Here is a 22,500-nt window from a genome sequence, read left to right as displayed (position 1 = left end):
TCAATCCTAATATGATTTATTTATGTCCATACGTCCTTTCCTCACTGAGCTATTTTTCCCTGATGGACACCTTGGGCTTATAGCATCCTGATTTTCCAACAAGGGTTATAGCTTAGTTAATAATAATAATAATAATAATAATAATAATAATAATAATAATAATAATAATAACGAAGAGGTGGACAAAATGTATCTTCCATTTACGTTATTAGGAACCTATCTTTATCCTTTCAGATATTTGTTTTAGTCTACATATCTTTACATACTTAGCCCATACTGGTCGCGCCCTTGACATGTAAAGCAGTCCTATGTAGGATGAACCATCCGTCACCTCTCCTTGCATTCAGATTACTGTATACGTTTATAGTTACATGCAGGCATCGCTACGTATGCTCTGACGCATGTTACTTATTCAGGTAAACCTAAAATTTTTATATCCTGTGAAAGAATGCAAAACCAGCCGGCGAGATCCCGTCAGTTAAGGGAGAGATCAAATCAAGATAGCCGGCGTTCCGAGTCAACGCGAAATCACAAAGATTTTATTTTCCCCAGACGTCTGCGATATTTTTGTTGCGAGTCTGGTCGAAGGAATGCCTTCCCTTTGTTAAAGAAAACCTTTCGTTTCTAGGAAGTAAGTGATTTTGTAATTCTCTCTCTCTCTCTCTCTCTCTCTCTCTCTTAACAACCAGGTTTCTGTATAGTAAGTATGCTACGTGTTTAATTGGTTGAAAGGGTGAATTAATCGCTTATACTCTCTCTCTCTCTCTCTCTCTCTCTCTCTCTCTCTCTCTCTCTCTCTCCTTTAATCGCGAGAGAGAGAGAGAGAGAGAGAGAGAGAGAGAGAGAGAGAGATATTGGAATATTTTCATAAAAGGGAAAAGAAAAAAATATTGCCATATTGTTTCTTGGGTTCTGAAAGTTTAAAACCAGGCAGTTCTTATGGCTTACATTTAGGTTTCACATAAACTGTTTTGTTTGAAAGAATTAAGTCGACTTTTGTCATAAACATTACATATTTCTATTCTTCACTTTTAAGAAAAACGATCTCTTTCAGTGTCATTGTCTAAGTACAGAATGTAGTGTCCTGATGATAAAGTAGAACTGCTTAGCCATCTGCACACACACACACACACACACACACACACACACACATATATATATATATATATATATATATATATATATATATATATATATATATATATATATATATATATATATATATAAATGGCGTGTGTTTCCCCGCTATTCGCAGAAACATTGATTACCACATAGGCCTACATTCTGTGAAGAAATAGCCTCCTAATGAAAAACTGACAGTTACAAATGACCAAACACATCTGGCGGATGGAACTTCGATAAGTTAACGTCACCCACTACTCCTGGATGGAGTCTTACCTCGAGATCGACGTAATGGACGTAGACGAAATAGGGCAAGACGACGCAGATGGAGGTCACCCAGATGCCCAGAATGGTGATGAAGGCCGAAGGGCGAGGTCGCAGAGGACACACAATTTCCAAGTACCTTTCCGCCGATATCAGGAGATGCGTTGCTATCGTGGCGTGGAGGGGCGTGTCCTGTTATGAAGAATATAAATGAAAGCGCCGTGAATAGGTGGTTTTGTAGAATACTACAGATAATGTTTTGTAAATATGTTGTCTAGAATACTACATGAAATGATTTTGCTCAAGAGTTTTCATGGAACAATAAAGTGCGAAACACATGATTTGTTATGTGATGGGAAAATGTATAAATATAATGAAGATCAGAGAATTCAATGAATTTGGTATATAATAAAAAAGTAGTTTATGTTGGATAAAGAATATGCCTTTTTTATAGACTGTTTGATACCAGGATGCAGAGATTAGTCAATAAATGTCTAGTTTTACAAAGGCTAGGCCCATAGTGTTTTAAATAAGATGTAAACAAAAATAAGAACTACTCTTAGTACGTCCAGAAGTATGACAAATATCAATCAAGTAATTTCTTCTTCATAATTGGTCAGGGATGAATGTCGACATATACAATGTTTATACAATAAATGTATCTATGGACCTTAAGCATATCAACACAGGTTGGGTGATCGGGTAATCAACCGTCAGATGGACTCAGCCAGAGTCGCCTCAGCCTCCCCCCTCGGACCCTCCTCTCCTCCCAACTTCTCAGTCCCCATCCACCCTGCCCAGAGGAAGGACGTACAGGTGCATCGCTCCTCCTAAGCTCGCCACGTATGCAAAGTATATATTTTAGTGCATAAGTGAGTTTAAAGAGACCATTAGATGCGATAAAAAATTTCTAATGTAAGTAAATTCCATAAGGATGATTGTTTGAAGGTTAACTATTCGTAACATGGTTTTTGGTCTTGTCGGATATGTTAGTGTGCCAATTATTAAAAGGGCAGACAAAGTTACGTATGAATTTAATAATTGATGATTATAAGATTTCCTGTTTGTCATACGGAATACATTACACGCGCATAATACTAAAATACGAATAATGGCGGTGGCTGACACACGGGGTTTGTAAAAGCATTGTGCTTTACACACGATGTGCTCAAGTAAAGGGCCAGATGCAATGGGATATGGTATTATTTTGTTATTTTTCCATAATTATATGCATTTCTTTTTACTTTTACATTGTGTATCATTCTTAATACTTAAAGAACAGAGGTAAGAAGAAAATCGGTTAGGCCTATGTTGCTGGGAAGGTTAGTCCTTTAAAGTTTTGGCGGGAGAAATGAATTCCCCTCTTTCCTATCAAAACTGTTTTGATTCAAGTTAGAAGAAATATAAAGCTATGTATACAAGGATGCTCTAATAAACAGTTTGCTTAGAAACTAAAAAAATAGAAATTGTAACGATAATGTAGTTATCGTATATATACAAATATGACAGCGTAATTATCGATTTCGGCTTTGCTAAAAGCTTAGCTTGTTTCCAATTTCACCAGCGATCACTTCATTTATAATTTTCAAAATTTATATTAGAATTTTACTTTCTCATGTCACCATTCATCTTCACCAAACTTGAAAAACCGGTTTACAATTTTTTATTGCTTTAACAAATTTATTCCTTTGTCTTACGAAAGTAAAGTTGATTGAAAATCCGTTTTAATGCTAATGTTTTTTTAAGGGATGGTATTTCAAGTTTCTCGATATTAAGATATACCTGTGCATAGATTTGGTTTAGTGTGACTACGTGTACCACATGGTAGGGTTAGCCGGAATGCGGCTGTGCCCCCGTTATCTTACTCTGATCGATTAATTTTTCAATATATGTAATTACTTATACTGTATTTAGAATTGTAGGATATTTCAATCTTTCAGGTGTCCACATTTTAAGGCAAAGCGTAGTGGAAGGAGAGGGATGGATGATTACATCATATGTCAAGTACTATTTGTAACCTTATGAGCCATGTCTGCGACCTTCGCCATTACACTTCATTTACAAGTTTTGATATCATACGAGGTAAGATGTTTTTAATTTTATTTGATTTTCCAAGCGTAGTCGAGGTAAAACAAGGAATTTGTAGTTTCAATATGAAATGTGACAAAATTAAATCAAAATACGTATTGTGCTGGAAGTCTAGATCGTTACTAAGAGTTTAGCATCTAACCTAGACCTAGTCTCATTCAAGTGACAGACGAAAGAATTCTCGATCAGGTACTGTAGTTTCGCATAAACATTTACTCCTTTTAAATGTTTATAAATCACTTAGACCTAGATATTAGTTGTAGGTAATACATTTTCTAAAACAATATTGTAAATCTAATACTCTCGGTAGTAAAGACAATTAACTAATTACGTTGGTTGGTTTTAGATAAGTTCAAGACACGGGTTACCCTGTAACAGCAGTCCAGATAATTCTCTCTCTCTCTCTCTCTCTCTCTCTCTCTCTCTCTCTCTCTCTCTCTCTCTGTTTCTTGTATGTTCTTGTTAAATACTATGTCAACCAAGAGCATAAATCCTGTTTTTCTAACTTTTATAAATGTTAGTTTCGTGAGATTAGGCCGAAGTGACTTACAGATCAACATGTTTAATCATTCATTTTTTTCTGTAATTTTATTATATTTTTGTAAAATGATTTGCTGTGGTCAATGAGGAGCATACGTTGTTAAATCTGTGCCACATAAGAATACGTATGTTGTCAGTTTTTACATAGGCATGTACTTCGAAATCGGTATCGTTTTTGCCGAAATAGTAGATTTACAAACTAGGAACTAACGACAATATAGGTATATATGACACGGCCGATAATCGAGTCATACTGCATAACATTCTATGAATTATTTATTGACATTGAGATTATCATTTTAGCATAGGCTAAACGTTTATTACGTAAATCTGATCGGTACAATGCTCTAATCAGCAAGCATAATCACAAAATTCCCAAATACTAGTTGAGATACTACCGCGAGAGTTATGGGGTCCTTTGACTGGCCAGACAGTACTATTAATATTATACTTTATTGATTTAATATTAAAAAAAAATACTTGCAAAGGTAAAGATACATCATAAATTGTATACAATAATCTTGCACAAGACAAATTTACTTTAGCGAAAATGTTATGTCCACAAATATATATAAACAAACCAACAAATTCCGATTAATAACATAGTAATACCACTCCAAATCTACATTAGATCCTTCTCTCTGGTTACGGTTCATTTTCCCTTTGCCTGCACATTCTTTGCATATTCTCCTGTCTTCATACACCTGACACACTAAGATCACCTAACAACTCTTTTACTCTCAAGGGGTTAACTACTTCACTGTAATTGTTCAGTGGCTACTTTCCTCTTGGTAAGGGTAGAAGGGACTTTAGCTATAGGAAGCAGCATTTCTAGGAGAAGGACATTCCAAAATCAAACCATTGTTCTCTAGACTTGGGTAGTGCCATAACCTCTGTACCATGGTCTTCCACTGTCTTGAGTTAGAATTATCTTGCTTGAGGGTACACTCGGACACACTAATCTGTCTTTTTCCTCTTCCTCTTGTTTTGTTGGGTGTTTTCCCTTTTGGAAACACTGCTTATCAAAGCATCCGGCTTTTCCAACTAGGGTTGTAGCTTAGCAATTTTTAATAATGATATGGACCTTAAGCATATCAACACATGTTGAGAGTTCGGGTAACCAACCCTCAGATGGCCGAGCCGGTGACAGTGCTTCTCTCCACTGGTTCAACAAGGCCCTACTCCCATAATTCCCTGTCCCCATCGACCCGCCCCAGAGGAATGGCCTACTGGTAAATTGCTCCTCCCAAGCTCGTCACGTATAGTATGTACAGTATATATTTCAGTACATAAGTGATTGTAAAGAGATTATTAGCTGCGGTAAGAAAGTTCTTGTGTCATGAAATTCAATAAGGATGATAGTTTGAAAGTTAAATAATCGTAACATGGTTTTTGGTCTTTTCGAATATGGTAGTGTGCCTATTATTAATAGGATAGGCAAAGTTACGTATAAACTTAACAATTGATGATTATAACACTGTCTTTGTTATAAGGAATTCATTACACGGTCATAATGCTAAAATACGAATAATGGCTATGGCTGACACACGGGGGCTTTGAAAACCTTGTGCTTTACAGTACACACGATGTGCTGAAGTAAAGGGCCAGATGCAATGGAACATGGTAGCTTTTTGTTATTTTTTATGATTATATGCATTTCTGTTTTCTTTTACATTCGGTATCATTCTTGATATAAGTATAAAAGGACAGAGATAAGAATGAAATCGGTTAGGCCTATGTTGCTGTGAAGAATAGTGCTTTAAAGTTTTGGCGGGAGAAATGCATCTTTCTCGTTCTTATCGAACCTTGATTTGATTCTAGTTATAAGAAATAAAAGGCTATGTATACAATGATGCTCTACTAAACAGTTCAATTAGAAACTATAGAAATTGTAACGATAATGTAGTTATCGTATATATGATAATATGACAATGTAATTATCGAGTTCGGCTTTGGTAAAAGCTTAGCTTGATTCCAATTTCGCCAGCGGTCATAATACCACTTCATCTATAATTTTATGCTTTTCAAAATTTATTAGAACTTGACTTTTTCATATCAGCATTTATCTTCAGAAAACTTGGAATACCAGTCTACATTTTTTTTTATTGATTTAACAAACTTATTCATTTGTCTTCTGAAAATACAATTGATTAAAAATCCTTGTTTTAAAGCTAATATAACTTCAAGGGAGGATATTTCAACTTTCTGTATCAGTATTAAGATATACATAGATTTGCTTTCGTGTGACTACGCGTACCACATGGTACCGCCGTTATCTTACTCTGATTGATTAACTTTTCGATATATTTGATTACTTGTAATGTATTTAGAATTGTAGGATATATCAATCTTTCAGGTGTCCACATCTAAAGACAAAGCGTAGTGAAAGGAGAAGGAAGGATGATTACATCATAAGTCAAGTACTATTTGTAACCTATGATCCGTGTCTATGACCTTCGCTATTACACTTCATTTTCAAGTTTTGATATTATACAAGGTAAGATGGTTTTCTTTTTATTTGATTGTCCAAGCGTAGTCGATGAAAAATAAGGAATTTGTTGTTTCATTATTGTATGTGACGAAATTAAATCAAAATACGTATTGTGCCAAAAGTCTGAATCGTTACTAAGAGTTCAGCATCCAACCTAGACCTAGTCTCATTCAGTTGGCAGACAAAATTATTCTCGACCAGGTACTGTAGTTTAGCATAAACATTTACTCCTTTTAAATGTTTAGAAATCACTTAGACCTAGATATTAGTTTTAAGCAATACATTCTCTAAAACAATATTGTAATATAATACTCTCTGTAGTAAAGAAAATTAATTTATTAGGATGGTTGGTTTGAGATAAGTCTCGCAGTTCAAGACACGGGCTCCCTTGTAACAGGAGTCCAGACAATTCTCTCTCTCTCTCTCTCTCTCTCTCTCTCTCTCTCTCTCTCTCTCTCTCTGTTTCTTGTATGTTCTTGTTAAATACTATACCAACCAAGAGCATAAATCCTGTTTATTTTTTAACTTATAAATGTTATTTTCGTGGGATTAGGCCTAAGTAACTTACAATTCATCATGTTTAATAGTTTTTTAGATAATTTTATTTTATTCTGTGCAAAATGATTTGCTGGGGTTGATAAAGAGCATACGTTATTGAATCTGTGCCACATAATTCATACGTTGTCAGTTTTTACATAGACATGTAATGTCAGGCCGGTCGAAAGACCCCTTACCACTCGAGAGTTATGGTCTTTTGACTGGCCAGCCAGTACTACATTGGATCCTTTTCTCTGGTTACGGTTCATTTTCCCATTACCTACACACACACCGAATAGTCTGGCCTATTCTTTACATGTTCTCCTCTGTCCTCATGCACCTGACAACACTGAGATTACCCAACAATTCTTCTTTACCCAAGGGTTTACAGCACTGTAATTGTTCAGTAGCTACTTTCCTCTTGGTAAGGGTAGAAGAGACTCTTTAGCCGAGGTCTATCTTTAGCTATGGTAAGCAGCTCTTCTAGTAGGACACTACAAAATCAAACCATTGTTCTTTAGCCTTGGATAGTGCCATAGCATCTGTACTATGGTCTACTACTGTCTTGGGTTACAGTTCTATCTTGTTTCTCTGCCTCTTGTTTTGTTTAAAGTTTTTACAGTTTATATAGGATATATTTATTTTACTGTTGTTACTGTTCTTAAAATATTTTATTTTTCATTGTTTCCCTTCCTCACTGGGCTACTTTCCCTGTTGGAGCCCCTGGGCTTATAACATCCTGGGTTTCCAACTAGGGTTGTAGCTTAACAAGTAATAATAACAACAGTAGTAGTAGTAGTAATATTAATAATAATAATAATGACATTGAGCATATCAACACAAGTTGGGTGGTCGGGTAACCAACCGACAACCATCAGATGGTGACGGTGCTTCTATCCACTGGTGACTGGTCCAACACGGCCATACCCCTCCTGTTCATGGCTCCCCCGGGCCCCCTCACCCTAGTCCCCATCCACCCTGCCCAGAGGAAGGACCTACAGGTGCATCGCTCTTCTCAAGCTCGTCACGTATGTATATTTTAGTACACAATTAAGCGTTAGAGATTATTAACTATGATACGAAAGTTCTAGTTTCATGAAATTTCATAAAGATGGTTGTTTGAAGGTTAGATAATCGAAATATGGTTTTTGGTTTTGTGGAATATGTTAGTGTGCCTATTCTTAAAAAAAAGATATGCAAAGTTACGTATATATTTAATAATTGATGATTATAAGATTGCCTGTTTGTCATAAGGAATTCATTACACGGTCATGATACTAAATGGCTGTGGCTGACACACAGGTTTTTCGAAAACCTTGTGCAAATACGATGTGCTGAAGTAGAAGACCAGATGAAATGGAATATGGTAATTCATTTTTTCATAATTGTGTATTTCTCACTTCCTTTACATTTTGTATCATTCTTAGTGTATAAAAGGACAGGTAAGAAGAAAATCGGTTAGGCCTATGTTGCTGGGAAGATTATTTAGTCCTTTAAAGTTTTGGCGGGAGAAATGCATTCCCTCGTTCTTATCAAAACTTTGATTTGATTCAAGTTATAAGAAATTCAAGGCTGTGAATACAATGATGCTCTAATAAACAGTTTACTTAGAAACTAAAGAAAAAGAAATTGTAACGATAATGTTGTTATCGTTTATATAAAAATATGACAGCGTAATTATCGAGTTCGGCCTTGCTAAAAGCTTAGCTTGATTCCAATTTCGCCAGCGATCATACCACTTCATCTATAATTTTATAATTCTCAAAATTCGTATTAGACTTGACTCTCTCATGTCAACAATGGAATACAGGTGTACATTTTTTTTATTGTTCTAACAAGCTCATTCCTTTGCCTTACGAAAATAAAATTGATTAAAAATCCTTGTTTAAATGCTAATGTTATCTAATGGGATGGTATTTCAAGTTTCTCGATATGAAGATATACCTCGATTTTCTTACTCAGATCGATAAACTCTTCGATATATTTAATTGCTTGTACTGTATTTAGAATTGTAGGATATGTCAATCTTTCAGGTGTCCACATTTAAAGGCAAAGCGTAGTGGAAGGAGAGGGATGGATGATTACATCATATCTCATGTACTATTTGTAACCTTATGAGGCATGTCTACGACCTTCGCTATTACACTTCATTTACAAGTTTTGATATCATACGAGGTAAGATGTTTTTTATTTTATTTGATAACCAAGTGTAGACGAGGAAAAATAAGGAATTTGTTGTTTCATTATGAAATGTGACGAAATTAAATCAAAATACGTATTGTGCCAAAAGTCTGGATCGTTACTAACAGTTTAGCATCTAACTTAGACCTATAGTCTCATTCCGGTGACAGAGAAAAGAAGTCTCGACCAGGTACTGTAGTTTAGTATAAGCATTTACTCCTTTTAGATTTTTAGAAATCACTTACACTTAGCTATTAGTTTTAGGTTATGCATTCCCTGAATACAATATTGTAATCTAATACTCTCGGTAGTAGAGAAAATTAACTTTTTAGGTTGGTTGGTTTGAGATAAGTCTCGCACCGTTTAAGATAGGGGCTCCCTTAACATCAGTCCATATAATTATCTCTCTCTCTCTCTCTCTCTCTCTCTCTCTCTCTCTCTCTCTCTCTCTCTCTCTCTCTCTCTGTTTATTTTAAGATATTGTTAATTACTATACCAACCAGGAGCATTAATTGTTTTTTTTATATAAATGTTAGTTTCGTGGGATTAGGCCGATAAAACTTACAGATGAACATTAATATTTTTTTTTCTTTTTATTCCGTGTAAAGTGATTTGCTGGGGGTCAGTAAGGAGCAGACGTTGTTAAATCTGTGCCACAAAAGAATACATATGCTGTCAGTTTTTACATAGGCATGTACTCCGAAATCGGTATCTTTTTCGCCGAAATAGTATACTTACAACTTAGGAACTAACGACAAAATAGGTAAATAGAACACGGCTGATGATCGAGTCATACTGCTTAACATTCCATGTATGGTCTAATCAACAAGCATAATCACGAAATTCTCAAATGCTACAGTAGTTGAGATACTACCGCGAGAGAGTTATGGGGTCCTTTGACTGGTCACACAGTACTACATTGGATCCTTCTCTCGGTTATTGTTCATTTTCCCTTTGCCTGCACATACTTCGAATAGTCTGACCTATTCTTTACATATTCTCTTCTGTCCTCGTACACTTGATAACACTGAGATGACCAAACAATTCTTTTTCTCAAAGGGTTAACTACTTCACTATAATTGTTCAGTGGCTACTTTCCTCTTGGTAAGGGTAGAATAGACTCCAAAATCAAACCATTGTTCTCTAGTCTTGGGTAGTGCCATAACCTCTGTACCTTGGTCTTTCATTGTCTTAGGTCAGAGTTCTCTCGCTTGAGGGTACATTCGAGCACACTATTCTATCTTATTTCTCTTTCCCTTGTTTAGTTAAAGTTTTTATAGTTTATATAGGAAATATTTATTCTAATGTTACTCTTCTTAAAATATTTTATTTTTCCTTGTTTCCTTTCCTCACTGGGCTATATTTCCTGTTGGAGCCCCTGGGCTTATAGAATCCTGCTTTTCCAACTAAGGTTGTAGCTTAGCACGTAATAATAATAATAATAATAATAATATCATCAACACAGGTTGGGTGTTCGGGTAACCAAGGTGACGGTGCTCTCTCCACTAGTCAGTCCAACATGGCCCTAGTCCCTACACACTCCCTGACAGTCCTAAGTCCCCATCCACCTGGCCCAGACTAAGGACCTACCTGTGCATCGCTCCTCCCAAGCTCGTCACGTATGTACAGTATATATTTTAGTACATAAGTGAGTTTAAAGAGATTATTAGCTGTGATAAGAAAGAGTAATGTTATAAAATTCCGTAAGGATGATTGTTCGAAGGTTAAATAGTCTTAATATGGTTTTTTATCTTGTGGAATATGCTTATTATTAAAAGGACAGGCAGTTACTTATATACTTAATAATTGATGATTATAACACTGCCTGTTTGTCTTAAGGAATTCATTACACGGTCATAATACTAAAATACGAATAATGGCTGTGGCTAACACACGGGTTTTTTGAAACCTTCTGCTTTACACATGATTTGCTGAAGTAGAGGGCTAGATGCAATGGAGTATAGTATTTTGTGTTCGTTATTTTTTCATAATTATGTTCATTTCATGTTTCTTTTACATTCTGTATCATTCTTGATATATATAATTATAAAAAGACAGAGGTAAGAAGAAAATCGGTTAGGCCTATGTTGCTGGGAAGGGTAGTTAGTCCTTTAAAGTTTTGGCGGGAGAAAGGCATCTTTCTCGTTCTTACCGAAACCTTGATTTGATTCAAGTTATAAGAAATACAAGGTTGTGTATACAATGATGCTCTAATAAACAGTTTACTTAGAAACTAAATAAAAAGAAATTGTAACGATATGTAGTTATCGTATATATACAAACATGACAGCGTAATTATTGAGTTCGGCTCTTGATTCCAATTCCTCAAGCGATTATAATACCACTGCATCTATGATTTTATAATTCTCAAAATTCATATTAGAATTTTTCTTTCTTATATCAGCATTCATCTTCAGAAAATTGGAATACCGGTCTACATTTTTTTATTGTTTTAACAAACTTATTCCTTTGTCTTCCGTAAATAAAATTGATTAAAAATCATTGATTTAAAGCTAATATAATTTCAAGGGAGAATAATTATATTTTATCGGTATTAAAATATACACAGATTTGCTTTAGTGTGACTACATGTCTACACGATAGGGTTAGCCAGAATGCGGCAGTCCAGTGTGTCGTTGTTATCTTACTCTGATTAACTTTTCAATATATTTAATCATTTATACTGTATTGAAAATTGTAGGATATGTCAATCTTTCAGGTGTCCACCTTTAAAGGCAAAGCGTAGTGGAAGGAGAAGGATGGATGTTATCTCATATGTCAAGTACTAATAACCTTTTGAGTCGTGTCTGCGATCTTCGCTATCATACTACATTTTCAAGTTTGGATTATCATACAAGGTGAGATGTTTTTTAGTTGATTAGTCTAGTGTAGTCGTAGTAGAATACGCAGTTTCTTATTTCATTATGAAATGTTACGAAGTTTAAAGCAAAAATACGGATTTTGCTAAAACCTGGTTCGTTACAAAGCATTCAACCTAGACCTAGTCTCATTCCGGTGACAGATGAAAGAATTCTCGCTCAGGGAGTGATGGTTTTAGAAATCACTAGGTTGAAATATTCTCTAGAGTCTAAAGCAAGCAGAATTGCAATTTAATACTCTCGGTAGTAAAAAAAAAAATAACCTTATTAGCTAAGTTTGTTGGTTTGAGATATGTGTCCAAGACACGGGCTCCGCTGTAATATCCAAAATAATTCAAAGACTCTCTCTCTCTCTCTCTCTCTCTCTCTCTCTCTCTCTCTCTCTCTCTCTCTCTCTCTGTTTTTCTTGCATGATCGTGTAAAATGTTATACAATGCCAGAGCATAAATCCTGTTCCTTTTTATACAAATGTTAGTTTCATGGGATTATGCTGAAGTGGCTTACAGATATATTTTATTTTATTCTGTAAAATAATTTTATGGTGTCTATAAGCAGCATACGTTGTTAAATCTGTGCCACATAAGCATACATATGCTGTCAGTTTTTATATGGGCTTGTGCTAATCGGCAAGCATACTCATGAAACGCTTACTAGTATACTCCAACGCATGTTTCCGAAATTATCATAACCTTCTTGCTTAAGCCTTTTGTATCAAAAGGTTACGGTCTGTTACAGCATGAGTGCCTTGGTACCTCTATTGGTAGCAGGCATACGTGAAATAATCTTCAATAACAATGTAAGGAATGCTTGATACCAAGAGAAGGGGATAGAATCTTTCAGAAATTAAAACCGGACTTCAACTTTTTTTTTTTTTTGTAGTAAACTCCACCAAGTCGTTTAGATACTTATTGGTTGATTTGATATATATCTTCTGTTTACTATCACGGGATATTTAAGGAATACGTAGACAGTTTGAATTTGGAGCTTCTGTTCTTTTCTTGCCTATGCACATACCATGTACATTTTCTTCTAACCACACACACATCTGATAACACTAAAGCGTACACCCAAAAATCTTTCTGAAATGGGTTGCTGCTGTAACTATTCAGTGGTTGGCTTCTAACATGGTAAGGGTAGACTTGAAAGTTAAAAGTAAAATAATGTTCCCTAATTTTGAATAACGACTCAGCCTCTGTACCATGGACTTGAACTGTCAGGAGTTTAGTTCTTTTGCTCAAGCTCACTTTCATGTGGTTATTTTTCCTCGTGTGTGTTTGTGTTTTTAAACGATTCATTTGATCGGTCAGGTTTATTAGGAATATATTGATCCGAACGTTCTATGTATAATAACGGTCACAATTAACTGCACTTTTCGGTTTTCTACTTCATGGAAGCCAAGGATGCGACATGTAGGCTCAACACTACACTGCACTCTAGAAGTTCAAACTTCGATACGAATATTTTTTGGTGAACAAGTTGGCTAAAGTCTCGCGTCATAGTTCATATAAACTTATTTATATGAACATTGTTCATCATCATCTTCCCCTACGCCTGTTGACGCAAAGGGCCTCAGTTAGATTACGCCAGTCATGTGTATAATACTTCTCCATTCGTCATCTCGTACTTCACATCATAGTCCTCAGCCACGTAGGTCTGGGTCTTCCAACTCTTCAAGTACCCTGTGGAGCCCAGTTAAAAGTTTGGTGAACTAATCCATCTTCGGGAGAGCGAAGAGCATGCCTAAACCATCTCCATCTACCCCTCACTATGATCTCATCCACACATGGCACTCGAGTAATCTATCCTATAGTTTTATTTCTAATTGTGTCCTGCCATTTAACTCAAAATTCTGCTGATGGCTTTATTTTCAAAGCTACAAAATCTGTTGGATATTGTTTCATTGTCATACCACGACTCATGTTCATACAATATACCTCATACCGAATATGATTGATTATGCAGCTTTTCTGTGAATACTATAAAATCATATTACTTGGACCTCTTTGATAGTTTGGTCTTCAGATGAATGATTCGGTATTAACTCCTATTTTCATGCAGGTTATTTAAATATCAAACTAATGTATATATATATATATATATATATATATATATATATATATATATATATATATATATATATATATATATAGATATAGTGTGTGTGGGTGTGTGTGTATATATTGTGAGAAGGGGATTTGTGTGAGAGTCATCAGGTTATTTCGGAGGATTGCGTCACTTGACAACAATATAATAGGCCTAGGCCTACATATTGCCATAACGCAAGATTAATGTACTTAGATTTCATTATAGATAATTTTGGTAATTCATACAGAATATGATGATTGATTATAGAATATTTGTTCTAGATACTGTAAAATTATTTTACCGGAACGTGGGATTTTTTTTTTCTGTGTCAAAGTAGTACACTTTTCTTTCAACGGCAGTAACTACCACATTTATTCTTTATTTTCTGAATCTTATATGAACTACCCACGGAGTAAAAACTTTCAAAACATTAGTTAAGTTACACGAAGGACGTGTACCATATACAGTATGTATGTATGAGGCGCTTAGGAGCCTAATACTAGGTTTAGGAAGCTGCTCGTGTGAGAGTGGAAGTTCTGCTACACATTATACGTGTGTGGCAAACACCTTAGTGGTTTTTTTCTCGAGGACTCTGAAATCAACCTAGCCAGGATTAATGGTTCTATGTTGTACACACATATGTATATATATATATATATATATATATATATATATATATATATATATATATATATAATCATTAAGCCTTTCTGATTAACGACTAAGTAAAAACATTAAAAAAAATATCAGAACTATTGTACATTCATTTGAAATTGGTCCTGTCAGTGGAACAGACTTTCAGGTGCAAATAATGTTCATATGCATATACATAGCGGAGCTGATACCCATATATATATATATATATATATATATATATATATATATATATATATATGTGTGTGTGTGTGTGTTGTGTGTGTGTGTGGAAATTAATGTTACATAATTGAATCAGCGAAGCAATGATTTATCAGTTATAAATGGTTTTAAAAACTCGGTATGGTAAAGAATGAAAAGAATAACGTATTTATTAGAAATTAGTACAATTTATTTATTAACTTTTATAGTACTATAAATGTACAATAAACTTCAGAACTTCAGAATCAGATACTTGAGTTTGTATATAAACTTCTGAATACGATGGTGTTGAGAGAGAGAGAGAGAGAGAGAGAGAGAGAGAGAGAGAGAGAGAGAGAGAGAGAGAGAGGAATATTTGGGAGATTATCAACTTAAATGACGACAGTTGGTGGGAGGAAGGAGGGTGTGTGATGAGATATTTGTCTGCCAGACCATACTTAAAATGAACATTATGACCATAGTGTGCTCTTTATTCTGAATGAAATAAACTTAGATTTTTGGATGTGCGTGTCTTGCATTGCCCATGACGTTTGAATCATGTGCAGGTTATTATTATTATTATTATTATTATTATTATTATTATTATTATTATTATTATTATTAATTGATAAGCTATAACCCTAGTTGGAAAAGCATGATGCTATAAGCCCGGGAGATCCAGCAAGGAAAATAGCCCAATGAGGAAAGGAAAAATGGAAAATAAGAGTAAGAACATTAAAGTAAATATCTCCTATATAAACTATAAACAGAGGTTATGACACTATCCAAGACTAGAGAACAATGGTTTGATTTTGAAGTGTCCTTCTCCTAGATACTTTTCACTGACATGGTTTTACTTTTTTTTTTTTCAAAATTTTATACATCGTAATTGGTTTGATAAACAATTTAGTTTCTGCAGATCTTGCGCAAAACATTTAGGAACAAATTTGTTGTGTTTTTATTTAGTTTTGAACTAAGGGGGATTTAGGTTTACTCTACAGTAGATGAAGAAGCATAAATTGCAGGTCACAAAATACGTCATCTCTGAATGCCTCCCCATCAACATTATCATACCATGACTCATGTCCATACTGTAACACAGATCTCACTGAACTGTCATATAGCCTGATTTTATATGTAATTCCGGGTGATTGAAATACACTTGAAGTTAATATTCTCAACTATTACCCTCATAACAAGACCGAAGTATGTGGTTTCCATGAAAGATAGACTAATGTTTTTGCATTCTGCATTTGAATATTATTCCTCAATGATAGAGGATATTGCCCTTAAACGTGAATACTTCGAAATCTGTAACTCTGAAATATTTTGAAAGTACTGTAAATGGGAAATATTTTGAACTTGAGAGATAAATAATATGGCACCAATGCCAGGTACAAATTTCCTGAAAAGAAGGTCATGGATTTACACACTTAAAGATTAATTATTTAAACCATAAAACCATTTCAACAAAACATAGGCCTAAATGACCATGAACATTTCAAACAAACATAACCAGAGGAAACGTATTTTCAAATATTGTCATGCTATCGGTGTTGACAGATGAGATAGTGTTGTCATGCCAACAAATGCTGCAGCATTTACTCGACAAAACTAAAAACGTTCCCTAATACATTTCCCTGGTTTGTGTGGAGAATGTGATCCAGACAGGCATGAGTATCAAGACACGGAATTAGCTTCGTTACCATTTACATATAAAGAAGGCTGCATTTACATGGTCTTGAGTTCGTTTTCTCGGCCGAAGCTCTGTATATACCGTCGACCTGGTAACAGTTGTTGGGCTGCAGGAATGTTGATGCACAGAACCCGCCAGACTGACGAATTGTAGAACCAGAGGGGTGGAAAGCTAGTCAAGAGCCATCCATAATCATCCCAACTTTGAGTGGCCGATGTTTAGTTTAGTCACGTGTACTGTTCATGAGATTAAAGAAGGTGGACGCTTCTGTTCATATTGTGATTTCATTAGGTTTTTGCTGGATGAGGACGGTTCAACATGGCGGGCATTGCTTAGCAGCTGCTGTTTTAAGGTTTTGCAGGTTTGGTGGTGCTTAATAGCTATACTCGTACTAGTCATGTGAGGTCGGTCTATTTGGGGAGCTCCTTTGTCCTAGCTGTTGTGCATTCTCTAAATTCTGCCCATTTGTATGCTGCAGGTCTCGAGGGATTTATCACGACTTTGTGACGCACTCCTTGAGCTAGCTTGTTCGCCTTTAACGGAAGCATCTCTTTGCTGGTCGACTAAGTCCCAGGTCATTTTCGATTCTAATTATATATATATATATATATATATATATATATATATATATATATATATATATATATATATATATATATATATATATTCTCTTTACCTCATTGGATTATACAATCATCGTTCAGCTGTACCAAGTTTATTTTTAAACTCGATATGGTAGAACACACTAAGTGCGTATAAGCCATAGAATAATATTCAATGCTTTATACTATATCTTAATTAATATAATTTTTATAAATAAAAATTCACCACTCATTTTATCTTGTATCGGCTAATTCCTTCCCTCATATTTCCCCACTTGGCTTATTCCCACATCTACAGCTGCTTACTCTTTGATATTTAGAACCGGAACATTACACGATTAAGACCTTGTTAATTATCTTCACAAGCTATATATATATATATATATATATATATATATATATATATATATATATATATATATATATATATATATATATATACTTGTGAAAATAATTAACAAGGTCTTAATCGTGTAATGTTCCGGTTCTAAATATCAAAGAGTAAGCAGCTGTAGATGTGGGAATAAGCCAAGTGGGGAAATATGAGGGAAGGAATTAGCAGATACAAGATAAAATGAGTGGTGAATTTTTATTTATAAAAATTATATTAATTAAGATATAGTATAAAGCATTGAATATTATTCTATGGCTTATACGCACTTAGTGTGTTCTACCATATCGAGTTTAAAAATAAACTTGGTACAGCTGAACGATGATTGTATAATCCAATGAGGTAAAGAGAATATTTTTCCGAGCAAATGTAAGTTAAAACGAAGACACTGTGTCTTGTGGTAATGTAAAACTGAGATTGATGAAATGATCTATTCCTAAATGTTTTGTCATGATGTCTAACATGCATTAGATACATGGAATATTTTTTTTTTTCACTATTTGTACATTAACTGTATATTTGATTTTTGGGACTAGGTTTTAGCTTTTTAAAGCGTAGTTTCATAACATAAGGAGAAATGAATATGTCGAGTCCTGCGGTTGCCAATCAGTGACTCAAGATCGGAAGTCTGAAATATCATGTTCCTACCTTCCTTCATGAGCGGTACATTTTTATGTATAATTTGGAGACTGCATCTAAACCATTGCAAACTGTATATATCTTATTTTTATATTTTTCACATAGGCAAATTAAGAATGTTCTAGATTTTTATTAATCCTAACAAGAGTGCCATAGTTTTATAATACAGCAACAAGACGATTTACTGAGCAGAATAAGCAAGAGCCATTGTAGTACAGGAAGTGTTAGTGTGTGTAAGGACATGGTCTATAAATGCGAGAGGAAGTGAGGGGAATGGACGAAGGAAATTGTATGTGGTAAAAAAACACTTGGGTCTATCATGGCATCATTAATCTCACACGCACACCTTCACAAAGAGAGGGACTAGGCTTTACTTATGCTTTACCTTGATTAATCTATATTCTGTAATTCATTAATTTAGACAATAATTCCTCAATCCACATATTTTCTTATCTGTTACATTGTGTCTTCTCGTCCCTTTTATTCTGTTCATTTTTTCAAGGTTCGTATTATAAATAGGAAAGTCCACATCAGGATTCTCATAGCCTTACAAAACTTTTCAGGTAAAGACCTTTATTAATACTGCATAAGGATAAAGTTTTGATTATGTATAAATGCTTTTTGTTTAAATTTTTTCCCGGTAAGTTGGAAATAGTTGATTGATTGAAGGTGCTATTTTTATCAATTCTTCCTCTAATGCTTCCTGACCTACTGTAGATTGCCGTTGTTTGTTTACCTCAATAACATAATGTTTTTACACTCCCATTGACATATTTATTATTATAAAGAATATTTTAAAGATTAGAATTCGACGAATTCTTTCTTCTGTTAGCATGACAGCAGGTGTTTAAGTAGAAAAGAAATGAATATAAATGGCTATAAAAACAAAATCCCTACGGAAATGAATAACTTAAAACTTTTACTAATAACCTACCAAAATTTATGAATCCAAGTGAGACGGAGCAACTCCATGGGGAAATTTTTAAAGTTCAAGACATATATTTCTTCTTTTTATCTTAAACTCGAGAGGGCTCGCATAATCTCGCTCCTGGTTCCCTCTGATGTTTATTCCTCAAAGGTAGCTCCCCAAAGAAGGAATTTCTCGTCTTTTATCTTGATTTTTTTTCTTATTTTTTTTCCGTGACGGTCCTGGGATGACGTTATATGGGCAAACCTCAAACAAAAAAACACGCAGTCTTATGTGGTTTGAAGTGCACGTACTGGCCTTTATTGGTTACCAGGGACCGTATTTTACTTGTTTCTGTGGACTGCTACTGTAGGTGTTGGTCACATATACGAAAATGGGCTACTGGTGACTTAACAGTGAAATGGTCTTTATCCTTTTACCGGTTTACTCAAGGTTATTATTATTATTATTATTATTATTATTATTATTATTATTATTATTATTAAATTTTTCTGTGACCATAGAGAGACATTCTGTTTTAGAAATATTTATTTTCACTTTGCTTATTTTAAATGAATTACAACTTCATTCAATACATCCCTAAATTTGTTGCTTGCTGAATATAGTAATTAAACCAATGAAAACCTAAGATAGTAAGTTTTCTATACCTATTATTGTCATTAGATAAGTTGTCATGCTACAAACACCAGAACTTTAATAGTGAAATAAATCCAATATAAAAAGGAGTATATAATATTATCATCTCCTCCTACGCCTATTGACGCAAAGGGCCTCTGTTAAATTTTGCCTGTCGTTTCTATAGTGAGCTTTTAATTTAATAAGTCTCCATCCAGCATATCTTACTTCACACTTTATAGTCCTCTGGCATGTAGACCTGGATCTTTCAACTCTTCTAGTGCTTTGTGGAGCCCAGTTGAAAGTTTGGTGAACTAATCTCTCTTTTGGAGTGCGAAGAGCAAAATATCCAACAAGATGAAAAATATTAAATTGAACATGAGAGTAGTGTAAGCCAGTTTTAGCAAAAACATAGAGCATTTAGACTAGGAAGTTCTAACGAAACTTAGAAAACTCTGTAACATTGAATTTTAAGAGAGAAAGGGCTGGTTTTCTAGAATTAGCTCCATATTTAGTACTATTGGTGGATGGTATCGTCTGGAAGATATTAATATAAAGTATGGTCAGAATTATTACAAATTTTATATGAATGTACCTTCAGCTATTTAAACGACGCTGCTAGAGATCAATAATAAGATCTGGGAAAAGAGATATAATGGGACTCAACTTTATATACATATTAATTCTCCATCTTCTGCTGCAGACCAAATCGGGTAATAGTCATGAAATAAGTCACACTAACTTCTAAGGTTAGTCTGAACCAATAAATATTGAAAACCATTAGTGAAAGCATTTTTATGCAACGGAAGATGTTATGAACCGTATGTTGGTTAAAAGCGAATTGGTAGTAGAGGACGCCTCCTAGAGTTTTAATGTTGCTAGTAGATAAAGAAACAATGTCCGTGAATAGATCTAGCAGGAAGGGATCCACTTCCCTAGGCCTGCTAACAATACTCCTTTAGGATTTGTTAGGAATTATCTTCATTCCCCGTTGTTTATACCATAGACTAATATTAGCCAAAACTCACTTTGAAAATTAGCAGCCACAAGTCAAGAGGAGATTGGATCGGTGAAAATGGAGTTGTATCATATGCATGGACAACAAGCTTATTTTCCGGGCCAAACGACCTTTCATGTGTTCCACCCGTCAGTCTATTCATCAGAAATTCAATAATAGTCCTAAGTAACACTTCCGAGCTCCCGTCTGATTCATTTTGTAAAGAAAGGATCCCTGCTTAATACTGTGCAAAGTATCACTATAGTTAAATCTATTTTCCCTGTTGGGGCCCCTGGGTTTAATAGCATCCTGCTTTTCCAACTAGGGTTGAAGCTTAGCAAGTAATGATAATCATACGATTGCCACAACAGGAGTCTCAGGATCCCTGAACGGCATTATAAATTGAACGAAATACATCACAAGTAAATAATTTAGGTCCTTGTGAAAGTTGAACGGTTATATCCGACTTTTACCTCCGTACCCGCTTTCTTCCTTCCCTTTTCTTGCCAACCGCTTCTAACTTTTACTTCCGAGTGCAATTGCTGGGGTTTCCCCCAGTTCCCCATGAGAGTTGAATGGCCTTACAGGCTCCAGACCCGGGCTATGTAGTCAAATTCATAAATCATCCAATCTGTTCGTAAATTAGGGAGAACATATATTGTGCTTTTATTATCAGCAACGCTAATCGGTATCGATATATATATATATATATATATATATATATATATATATATATATTTATATATATAAAAGAAAAAATGCTGTCGTTTATAGTCTGCTGCAGGACAAAGGCCTCAGACATGTCCTTATTCCTGTCTGGGGTTTGACCATTTTCATCACCACTGCGGTTTGGTGATATTGTGATACTTATCGGTCACAGCAAACCGTCCTAGTATGCTTGCATGGGTGGCCCTGACTAGTATATCCTTTCTGATCATGACGTTGCACCTTTATATCCTATAAAGGTTCCGAGTAGAAAACGGCTAAAGAAGATTATAGTAATAGTAGCAGCAAAAAAATTGTTGTGATAACAGCTATGAGGATTATAATATTGATAATGGAGACCGAAGGCTCTTTCAAATGAACGCATAGCATATATTCCTTAATGATAAATTTTAGGTATTGTACACATAGATTTTTATGATATACTTTCTGGTGCTTATTTTCATTAAACCATCAACATAGACTGACAAAAAAATAAAGAGAGAATTTTTTGTTAATTTAAACAATTTTGTATCCAATAAAATATTTTGGCATTTTGAGTAAAATTGCCCTCTTGTTATCATCTCTACCATCCGAGTTCAATTACAACTTTGTATTAGAAAGAGAGAGAGAGAGAGAGAGAGAGAGAGAGAGAGAGAGAGAGAGAGAGAGAGAGAGAGAGAGAGAGAGAGAGAGAGAGAGAGAGAGAGAATCTGACATCCTGTACAGTGCGTGCAGCAAGCACAGTGGACTCTTAAAAATTTCGTTAAATGAAACAAGCTAATTTAAACTATAATCATTCCGTTGTAATGTTATCATTTTCATGCCAATGTCAACTTTATCAACAAAAACCGTTGATAGTAGACATAAATAACTGTTATCTCTGGAATAAAGTTAGTTGTTAGTAAG

At 34.7% G+C, this 22,500-nt stretch overlaps 1 long non-coding RNA gene and 1 pseudogene across 1 annotated transcript in view; one reads left to right on the top strand and one right to left on the bottom strand.

Annotated features, from left to right (window-relative positions):
- Positions 1–22,500, bottom strand: part of LOC137623704 (beta-2 adrenergic receptor-like) — a 278,979-nt pseudogene that overhangs the window by 22,749 nt on the left and 233,730 nt on the right.
- LOC137623705 (uncharacterized) overlaps positions 11,998–22,500 on the top strand; it is a 200,455-nt gene continuing 189,952 nt past the window's right edge. Inside the window, exon 1 of the long non-coding RNA XR_011040619.1 lies at positions 11,998–12,081. This is a non-coding gene — a long non-coding RNA (uncharacterized lncRNA). The remainder of the gene's footprint in view (positions 12,082–22,500) is intronic.

This window comes from Palaemon carinicauda, chromosome 30 (genome assembly GCF_036898095.1).
Source record: "Palaemon carinicauda isolate YSFRI2023 chromosome 30, ASM3689809v2, whole genome shotgun sequence".
Taxonomy (NCBI): domain Eukaryota; kingdom Metazoa; phylum Arthropoda; class Malacostraca; order Decapoda; family Palaemonidae; genus Palaemon; species Palaemon carinicauda.
Note: the sequence above shows the minus strand (reverse complement) of the source record. Positions and strands in the feature narration are given on the sequence as shown.